The sequence below is a fragment of the Aythya ferina genome, assembly GCF_964211825.1.
Source record: "Aythya ferina genome assembly, chromosome: 17".
Classification (NCBI taxonomy): domain Eukaryota; kingdom Metazoa; phylum Chordata; class Aves; order Anseriformes; family Anatidae; genus Aythya; species Aythya ferina.
Window position 1 is genome coordinate 4485979 of NC_140316.1, and position 10302 is coordinate 4496280.

The 10302-nt window shown below is 47.0% G+C and overlaps 1 protein-coding gene across 22 annotated transcripts in view; it reads left to right on the forward strand.

Annotated features, from left to right (window-relative positions):
* FBRSL1 (fibrosin like 1) overlaps positions 1 to 10302 on the forward strand; it is a 515953-nt gene that overhangs the window by 426744 nt on the left and 78907 nt on the right. The gene's annotated exons all lie outside the window — the stretch shown is intronic.

Below are 10302 nucleotides of genomic sequence, written 5' to 3' on the forward strand. Positions count from 1 at the left end.
GCTGTAGAAGTTAACCTGGTTGAGCTGGAGGTTGAGCCAGATGGCCTCACAGAGTCCCTTCCACTTAAGTGACTCCATGGTTGTCTGATTAAATGACTCGTGCCTGCCGGAGTGTTTGAGCAAACTACTGAATGGCCTGACCCTGATCATTTCAGATGTAGACATCTTCATCTATTGTGTCCCAGCCTGGTGAGAGGACAGTCATCAGAGTTGTAGCAAATTCCCCTCTGCTTTCTTCCAAATCTGTGGTGCAGATGCCAATGACATCATCTGTTGTTCAAGAACCACTGTTGGCAGCTTGTATCATGAAACCTGGAGCAAGCTCGGTGTATGTTGAGGAGAGAGGAAAAAAAAAGGCAACATAATTCCAAAAAAACACGCTCCAGTACAATGCACAGGCTCCAAGAAAATTGGAACACAAGTTACCAAATTGTGGTTCCTCATCAAGAGAAAAAGTTAAGGAATTTTTTATAGAAAAACCTTTAAACTTTCAGCCGCAACATCCCACAGACTGTCGTCGATCCAAAGTAATCCCACAAAGCTCCACAAACTGTTTTCTAGTGAACTTGCTTGTAATTAATATGAGGAGAATTTAGATCAAAAAGTGGGCTGTGTGCCTCTAGTTACTATCAGTAGTTGAAGAGGAATTTTGAAAGCTGTATCCTGTGTACAACACAAACGTTTATTTAGGCTTCTCTGTTGCTCAGGGGATTGCAGATATGTTGCAGTGGCTGAAAGATTGGCTTTAACTTTTCCATGTGTAGCTGTAATGGAATGTGCAAAAAGTTCAAAAATTCCTTGAAGGTGCCTGGAGAGACCCAACCGTCATGTCAGCGGGAATGTGCATTGAAAGCTGCTGAAAAGCGAGACATTTCTCAGAAGGGTTTGCAAAAAGTAACAATCACAACTCAGTATGGACAATTAGAAAATGTCAGAAGTAAATGGTTAATTTTTCCCTACTTTTTCTTGCCCAAACACAGCTAACAGATGCTTTCAAAAAACGCTTGGTTGTTCCTCACTGTAGCTGTGTCTTGAGGGCTTTCCTTAATGAGCTGTCTCCTTCTGTCCAGTATGGAAAGAAAAACAAGAGTTAGAGACCTTCCTTTGTCCCCATGTGATTTTAATCTGATTCATTCATTCTTAATCATCTTGAAGGATTATAAAAACAAAACCTGTTAAGTCTTGGTTCTTACCTCTTTTCTTTCTCTCCCAAACATCATCATTTGTTCTTTTATCGTGTTGCGTTTCTTTACCCATGAATCAGCTGCCTTTTTATTTTATTTCTATATAACAAAAGTCGGGCAGGAAGGGAGGGGGGGAAGGAGCACTGCTTTCTTTGATTCGCTCGGCACACAAGTGTTCCTTGGCCTTTCATACTGAGGAGTGGATGCGGCTCTTGAACAAATTGGACCTACTTGTTTGCTGGCCTAGGCCATCTTGTTATCCAGCCAGCTGTATTTTGATCTTGGAGGGCCGTTTGAAGATTAAATTGAGACATCTTTTGTTACTATTAAGTGCAGTAATTAAATCAGCTCAGTGTTATTTAAGTGTGGAAAATGTCGCTTCGCTGGCCCATGGGTGCCTGAAGTTGCCATTAGACAGCTGTGTTGCTTCCAGTACTAATGATGAAGAGGTAGGAGAAAAGAGCCAAGTGCTCTCTAAATAATTTCCAGCCCTTTCTGGGTTATGCCGGATCCCCTCCCCACCTCTTTCTGTCACGTTTCTCCCCCCACTTTATGAAAACCAAGGATTTCGAGAGGGAGCTGAGGCCTTTGCGGGTGAGGAGGGGCAGCGAGTGCTGCCTTGTGAGGAGCAGCGCTACAAAATGGCGCCAGGGCATCGTGCCGCCATGTGGCCCTGTGTCCACACGGGCGGTTTCCTTCTGCTCCCTTACTGAGCTTGCAGGTTCTCGGCTCTGTGAGCAACAAAAGAGGCTGAGGTAGCAGGGCAGTTGCAATAAACGAGCAGTGTTGGCTTTTTCACCCCCCTCTTCCTCCGTAGGGGGTGGTTTGCCAGCCAAGTCAAGCATGGCAAGCAGGGCTGCTCCCATGAGGGTCGTTGTGTCGCGATTTGCTGGTGCAGCCCAGCCTGACTGGGAATCGGTGGCACCAGGGAGATATGAACTCAGGCTCTGGATGGGGCTGGTATCACTCACAGGTCGCTGGGGCTCAGTGGGTGAGAGGAGGCTGCCCTCACCCGGCCCTTGGCCTGCTGCTGCTGAGCAGATGGCTTGGAGAGAAGCGGCTGGGGGTGATTGGCAGCTGGGAGCCGGGCAGAGTGGCGCTGGAAGAGAAGGCGAGATCCTCGGCGGGGGAAGTTGTTCTGCAGAGGTCGAGTATGTTTTAATGCTGGGTTAAGTTGAGAAGCAGTGTTGGTTCATTGCTACTGGCAGTGCTGATCACTTGAGCGTTGCTTTGCGCTTCCTATCGTGCCCTCGAGAAACCCCATCTTGCCTCCTGAGCGCGCAACTCGCAGCTCTCTGGTTCCCACAAAGAAACTCGGCGGCTCTCCCTTCCTCACAGGGGAGCAGCAGGCAGGAGCACCCCTGTCGGATTTTGGCTAGAGCAGCGTGTGCCCTTCCACGCCTGTGTTGCACCTGTGCTCCTGAGCTGTCTGCTTCAGTCCATCCTCCTGGATGCGCCTGACTCTCCGGCTTCTATCCCCAGCAATTGCCCAGCAACATCTATTTGCATTGCTTTGTATGCTCCTGTGCTTTATGGGGGGGAAGTGTGTTTGCACTTCGACGGCGTTTCTTAGCCGTGGCAAGGGCAGAAGCATGGCAGATGGGTGGGGATGGGAGAAGCGGGAGCATGATGAATCTGTTTTTCTTACCTTGTTTAAAATTGCCTGTTAAAATTCAGCAGCCGCACCTCCGATCAGCCTAATGGTGTCTGCCATGTTGCGAATACACAGTCATTAGTTGGTCCAATTCATGCATGCTGAGGTAGGAGGGTGATGTGAATGCAAAGGAGATGGAGAGAATAGGAGCTGGGGGGGCGGAGGAAGGAGGGGGAGAAGCTTGGTAATACAGTGACAATGAAACATACGGTAGTCACACTGGAAAACTTTCTCCTTCATTAGCAGGGATCTGTTGAGTTTCTGCTCACATTAGGGTAATTAACACAAGTACAGATTGTTGAACATCTGTGCAGTTTAACTATATGGCCGGTTCCCAGGCTTTAAACAGGGCTGTGAGGAGCCAAATGCAAAGCAGTATGAAAAGCCCACACACTATTCATTTTACTGAAATTAGCATTTCTGGATGAAAGCTGATGTTGCATGTCGGCTATAAATTTTCTCTGGTCTGCTGCCAGGCTGGCTAATGATCTGAGGTTAGTGTTTGTTAATAATTTTTTAAAATTTGTTACTTTTAATGTTCTGGAGGGGAAGTTTCTATCTCACTCTTCCTTTTTAAAAAAGGCAAAACAAAAAGGAAGCAAAACAAAGCATATGGGTATATTATACCTAATGTGCTTCTAATCTTTTTCCAGCGAAAACCCAGGAAGGAGTTGCTGGTTGAGCCTCCATCGGGGGCTGTTGGCTTCACGGAACCACCAAGGCTTTTTAATACTTCTGACCAAGCTGCAGTTTTAATTTCCTAGCCTTGTAAATTCCTGGGAGGCTCCACTTGCAGTGCTCTTGTATAAATAAAATCAGAGTTTTGTCTGAAAGGTGGTGGTGACATAGGTAGTGCTCCTGTGCAGCTTGCCATCCCGTAGCTCTGCCTGTGCCCATGCAGGGTTACAGGTACACAAAAGCACAGCAGTATTTGTGGAGAGCCTTCTGCAGGGTCGATCCCAGAGGACTGTTGTTTTGCTGTGGTATCTTGGAGCTTCCTCCTCGCTCGTTTGTTCCTTGCCAGCTGAGAGCATCTGGGACACCAGGCTTGACAGGCTCTTCGTTGTAATGGTTAGCGGCAGCGTGCGCTTTGCAGAGGGCCCTTTGGGCCACGATTGCATCTTACGCGATGGTGCGTCAGAGCTGGTGCTTGGTGGCCTTCAGGCTATGTAGCAAGTGTGCTTCATACTTTGGGGGTTTTTGTTCCTTTGCTGTATGGGTAGGGACACTCCAATTTTTTCCTTTAATGGATGATCTGTGAAGTGTTCTTTACGTAAGCTTCCTGACGCTGATCATTCACGGTCATGGTTGCAGTTTCTCAGCATCTCTTCAGTTTGCACCTAGGAATCTTCACTGGGAAGTTCATGATTTTGACACGTGACCATTCACTATTTTCTCTTGATGTGATTTCCCTCGTGACTTTTTTTCTAACCGTCTTGTGGTATTTTGCAGTGTTCAGCTTGTGTATTGACTTAGTTGTTCTGGTTGTGTCTGTACTCAAGCCTATAATCCATAACTGCACACCTGAATATGCACATACACACACACCTGCCTTCTTACAGAAATAAACTAAATTTGTACCCCATCAAGAACTCTTTCTGGAAGTAACCGTCCATTTGAACCAAAGCATGAAGGGTGTGCCAAGAATCATAAAACCCGTAATTCAAAAGTGCACTGCACAGACATCCTGTATCCTGAAGCCACTGGTGTTTATTAATCACGTTATCTCTTTCAGAGAGATTTTAAGGTACGCTGAAAGGAAAAAATAAAGTTACCTGAACAGATTTTTTTCCGCAAGTGGGTTTGATCTAAGGTGAACAGCCCCCTGCAGTTTGGGACAGCAGTGCACCATGTGTCAGGGAACCCTGTTGTAATGGAGCAGACAGTCATGTGTGAAGATTTAAAAAAAAAAAAAAAAAAAAAAAAAGTCCACCAGTGTGCGTACAATAGTAATCCTTGTTAGCACTATAAAATTTTGTTCAGTGTTTTTGAATGTAATCCCTGTGGGCTGGTGTGAACAGAGCTGACCTTTGAAACACGACTTAAATTTCAAAAGGTTTATGTATTTTTATTTTATTTTATTGCTTAATTGGGATAGGAAGGGACTTGGTGGCTTGGAGGAAATACAATTCTTGAGTTCTTTGCGAAGGTGGTAGTGTGTGTGGTGACATTCCGAGATGGCAGAAGGGGTTTGCACTTCGAAGGAAGGTGGTGACAAATGGAGCACTGAGATCTCACTGCTGGAGTCCTGCCAAGAAGGCCACTGGCCTCTGTCTAAGCCTAAACTGAGATAAGTGAATTTTAAACTGAAGTAACAGGTTCTGTCTGGTTTCATACAGACCTATCTTAAACCAGTGAATTAGCATCACGTAGACTGGTGTGAGGGCAGACCCAAAGACAAAGAAGCAGGAAGAGTGGGTGGAGGAGACGGGATTTCAGGGCAATGAGGAAGAGGCTTTCTTAGTGGCACTTCCTTCTTCTTGAGCAGGGTTATAAGATACCAGAAGTCGTAAAAGTGAATGAGATATGTGGTTTCTTTGCGATTGGGTTTTTGGGAGGGTTTTTATTTGTTTTGACATTTTTTGTTACGATAATTCCTCCAGCAACTTAGGTATTTGGTGGATGTGAAATGAGAGCATCAAAATACTCTTGTGTGCCTTCTGTTTTTCTTTTTCTCTGTGCTGATGGCAAGAGGATGGAGGAGGGCCATAGACGGGGGTTTTGAGGCAAGTTAGCACTGTGTAGTACAGGAAAGTGCACCATGAGAAACTTCAATTTCATCACAGTGTTACTAAGTTGAGAGCAGTTGTGTTGTTTCTTTTCCTGAAATTGATGGCAGCCAGTGTTACTTCCAGTATTGGCAGAAGTGTTTCACTTAAAGGTGATGACCATGGTCAGTTTTACCCAGGCTCATGTCTGTGCTCCCTGGATTTGTACCCCGGTTATCTCTGCTTGGATTTTGTTTTGGATAGAGCTGGGTTTCCCTAGAACGAAGACAGACAGTCATGCTTAGAGAAGAAAATAAATATTCCTATTAAAGCAGACAAGCCTGGATTATTTTTACTAACTACTAGGCAGAAACCAAAGTCACCTATTCGGGTATGTGAGACTGACCATGAAATTAAAGGGCTGCTGTATCTGCAAATATACTGCCAAAATGAAACATTTCTCTCCTTTATTAATACCCCCCCACACCAGCTTCTTTCCTGAAGCTGGCTCCAGCACAGCCCCCGCCCATAGATTGGATTAAAATGCTTATTTCCCATAGACTGGACTTAAAATGCGTATTCTATCCCTGAAGAGCTGAAAAATGGCAACACATCCAGAGAGGTGGTTTCAGCATTTTGTGAGATAGCAAGGCTGCGGCTGGAGAATGAGAGCTGTCAGCTGTAGGGCTGTGTCTGAGACCACAAATACTAATTTCTGTTGCAACCAGACGTGTAACAATTTTGTCAGCACCTGCACTGGTATCTATCCCCAGCTGGGAAGCTGTAGAGCATGCTCTGAGAAACCTGAGTTCGAGGACATCGTTTTGAAGTGCTCCCGGAGTTCACTTTGGGGTTTCATTTCATTGATTGTGAAGCTGACTTCTAAGCAGCAAGTTTTCTTGTTCTCCTACATGATCGCTCTCACCGGGTAGTTTCATTTATTTAAATACCCAAGGAAAGCTCGGAGAACTTCAGGCTGTTTCTTTAGCTAGGCTGTGTATCCTCAGCCACCTTCAGCAGTCTCCAAACTGAGCATCTTGCAGCTGCAGGTGCGTGATTGGAATTGCCTCCCCTGTATGGATGGAAACACTGAGACAGACTTAAAATTACTTGTCCCAGGCCGCCTAAAGCTGACAATAGACCCCACAGTCCCTAACCCTCATCCTGTGCCCAAACCATCCTCTCTTGCTTGCATAAGGAAAAAATAGAGTAGGGGTGCAGGTTGTGATAACCAGGAGCTGTCGTTCCCAGAAGCCATTCAGACAGTGATGGTTCTGCTGCTGTGAAATGCAAATAGCCAAGAGGTGCACAGAAGGAAGGGCTAAAATGGGAGTTGCTGTGCACGTAGATGGACCCGGGAGCATGCAGGCTGTGAAATGAAGGCGGCAGCACCAGCAGCAGCCGTCGGCCCCTGCGCCAGGCAGCGCATTTGCATTCTTCTGCCAGGGAGCTGGAAGCTGCCACGGAGCAGTTTATACTCCAGCCTGCTCTGGCCTTGAATTATGCATGACCAATTTATCATGCCCCCAGCTGAAAAACTAATTGTGTCCCTGGGATATATTTACTAGAAATTGTAGTTTGCTGTGCTGGGGTCCCCAGAGTGTCCGGCAGAGCAAATGACTGGGAAGTCGGAGCGTGTAGAGAACAGGACTCCTGGCTCTGCCGGGGCCAACGCGCCAGTGATAGATTTTTCACTTCGATTGCCTTTCCAAGGGTTTCCCCCCTCCTTCCTATTTTTCTTACACTGCATTACACTTAATCGGGCTGCAGGAGTCCTTCCAGTAGTTTCTAGTATTAACAAGTGCATCAGTGTGCCTGACAAAAAAGGCGATGTATTCAGGAAGAGCCAACCTGGCAGGGAGGAAGGGGGTTGGCTTCTTGTGTGTGGTGGGGTGGGGGTTTTTGTGTGCATCATTTTGGTTTGGTTTGGGGCTTTTTTGTTTTTTTCTTGTGTTTTTTTTATAAGCACAGTGTGGCTTCGTGTAATGTCTCCAATTACTGTGAAAGTCCCCTCCCTCTCCAGGTCTGGAGTGATGAGATTCCCTAATTACTGTTATTTGAATGAGAGGCTAGGGAGGAGAGGATTTCTTTCCCTCATACAGAGCCCGTGGGGTGGGCTTAAGCTTGCAAATGTTATTACCACCGGGTCTGGCAAAGGAGCTTGGGATGCCCCCAAACGGAATTTTTCAGAGCGCAAATGTCAGCTCTCAGATCTGTATCTGGCTGCAAACCCTCCCGTAACATCGGGCTGAGCCGTACGCATCAGGGGTGGGGGCGAGGTTGGGAAGGGAAGGAGGCAATTCGCTGCGAAATTAATCACCCGGTTCAGCCTGTCCTCCCCCACTTGTCACGGGAGGAGGATGTCAAGGAGTTAATCACAATGAAGGAGCCAACAGTGACACCGCTTCGTAGCCGAGGAGCCTGCTGGAATCCTTGGCTCCCTTACTGTTACCCTCCGAGGACAGCAGGGGCCAGGCCAGCAGGGAGAGGACGAATTTAGAGGCCTGCTCCTGGGAGAGGCCGGGGGACCTCCAGAAAGGAGTCACCCCTGTCCGGCCACGGGCAGGAGCCTTTCTTGTGGCCACCTGGAAACGAAGAAAGGTGCTGGCAGAGGTGCTCTCTCAAGCCCATCCAGGATGTATGAAATAGTTTGTGGGAACTACTTGCAGCACGTTTGTGCGTGGGAAGTTGAAAGAAGGGAAGGTGTTTTTATTTTATGTTGTTTCTGAATGTCACCCTTACGCATCCAGAAGCTCTCTGCAGCGTTCTTCTTTATGCTTCCCCGAATTTGTATTCAACGTGTTTCCAAAAAAGGTCTGGTGGAAAAGATTTTGTTCAGGTAAATACACGTCTTGCTGCAGAAAAAGTAGAGCAGCTCTGCTGTGCTCCTTCGTGCTGAAATATGTAATACAACCAACATAAAAGCAGATCTGAGGCTTGTAGGATCGTATCAGAGATGAGGCATAAACGGGTTTCTCCCTGAATACGGCTAGCCAGAGTAAAGCCAGGACAACAGAGCGGGAGGTTGGTGTGGACTGCCAAATCAGGCCTAGCCATGCAGCATCCCCCAGAGGTTTTCACAAGAAGAGCTCATTCTGAGTTACCTGAGCAAAAGCATTGCTGTTACCTTTCTGTTGTGTAGTGCTGACGTGGCCTTGGGCAGGGGGAGAGGGAAGAAGCAGAAGCACAGTAAAGCTACTGCATAATAAGCGCTGTGTTGTTTTTTTTTATTTATCACCATTGCAAAACATTACAAGCGTAAAAGAAGAAAAGGAAGGAGATGAAATCTCGAGACTTTCTGGGAAGCGTTGCCTCCCACCGTGCTGCAGCGTTGGAAAAATTCACTGCTGGGCATTGAACGCAGCCTTTTTCGTTGCAAACAAGTGGCCTGGTGACTTGGGGAAGGACTGTGACATAAGGAACCTTGGTGAACTGGAAACAGGCGTGTGTCTGGAGCTAGTTTTGTGTTTGTGGGGTCCAACCACGCAAGGTTGCTTTGCTCGTTTTTCAGCTATTGTATCCAGCGACTTCCAGAGGAGCACGGTGGGCTTGTGGAGCGCAGCAGTTCTGGGGCTCTGCGGAGACAATGGAGGGCTTTGAGCTGGGTTGCACGGAGCACGCTGCAGTCTGTTTTTCTGGAGGGTGTTGTCACATGTAAGAAATTACTGCGCTTTGAGCAGTGGGAACAGTGAGAGGCAGAATGGGACGTGATGGAGAGCACTGTGGTGTAGCAGTGGCTGCACCATTAAGGAAAGGGTGGGACAGAGACAGAACACAAATCACAGCATCTTCTGTGGCCGTGTTTTAGCTGCAGTGACTCAGTGTCTGGACGCTTTTGCCCTTTCATTATTCAGAATGAAGCACATCAGCGAGTCCAGGTTATGCTCCTTTTGCTGCTGGTTCTTATTAGCTTGTTAATGATCTTCCTAGGTTTTAAGTGTCTACCAAGGTGAGCTCTCAAATGACTTGAGTTCAGGGCAGCCATCCTCAGCAGGGTGTCCTGATTTCTGCTGTGGATGTCTTCTGCGTTTTGTTCTCTTCCAGTCCCTGTTAACTCATCATTATGAAACGAGGGGAAAAGCTCTGGGATTGAGCTGCCGTATGGGCACTGCTCTTCCTTTAACCTGTCTCCTTCCACGGGAGCTTGTCTGGCTGGCAATTGACAGCTTCTGAGTGGCTCTACTTGTTTGTCTTCCTCCTTGTTGTTACTCAGGCCCTTTGGGCTCTGCTGCTTTCTTTTCAGTCTGTTGCTGTACTGTACTTGAGTGGCCTGAGCTGTTTGGTTTCCTCCTGCTTGCTTTGCTGCTGCCGTGGCCAAGGTGGGACAGGGAGCTGCAGCAGTGCTTGGAAAGCATCCGAAAGCACCAACAAGCAAGCCAGGGTGGCAGCCAAAAGATGAAAATAAGACGGTCTCTTTGGGGTAGAACAGGAGTCAGTGTCAGTTTTCTAAGAGGTTACAGGACCCTAGCTGACCTCCCCTCACTCTCAATTTTTTCTCCCTCCAAAATCTTGTCCTCCATTCTCCTTTCTTCTTCCTTTTCTCTCCTCCCTGTGTAGCTGGGATACATTTCAGTGTCAATTTTCATTTATTCCAGTACTTAATGATTCTATGATAGCTCGGTAAAATCAGGTTCACATCAGCAAAGAGAGAGGGGTTTTAGACGCCTCTTTTAAAAGGGGATTTTTTTTTAATTCATGCTTGAGGGGAGAGGGAAATTATGCTAACATCAGCTGCAGCTTAAACACAGCTCTTGCT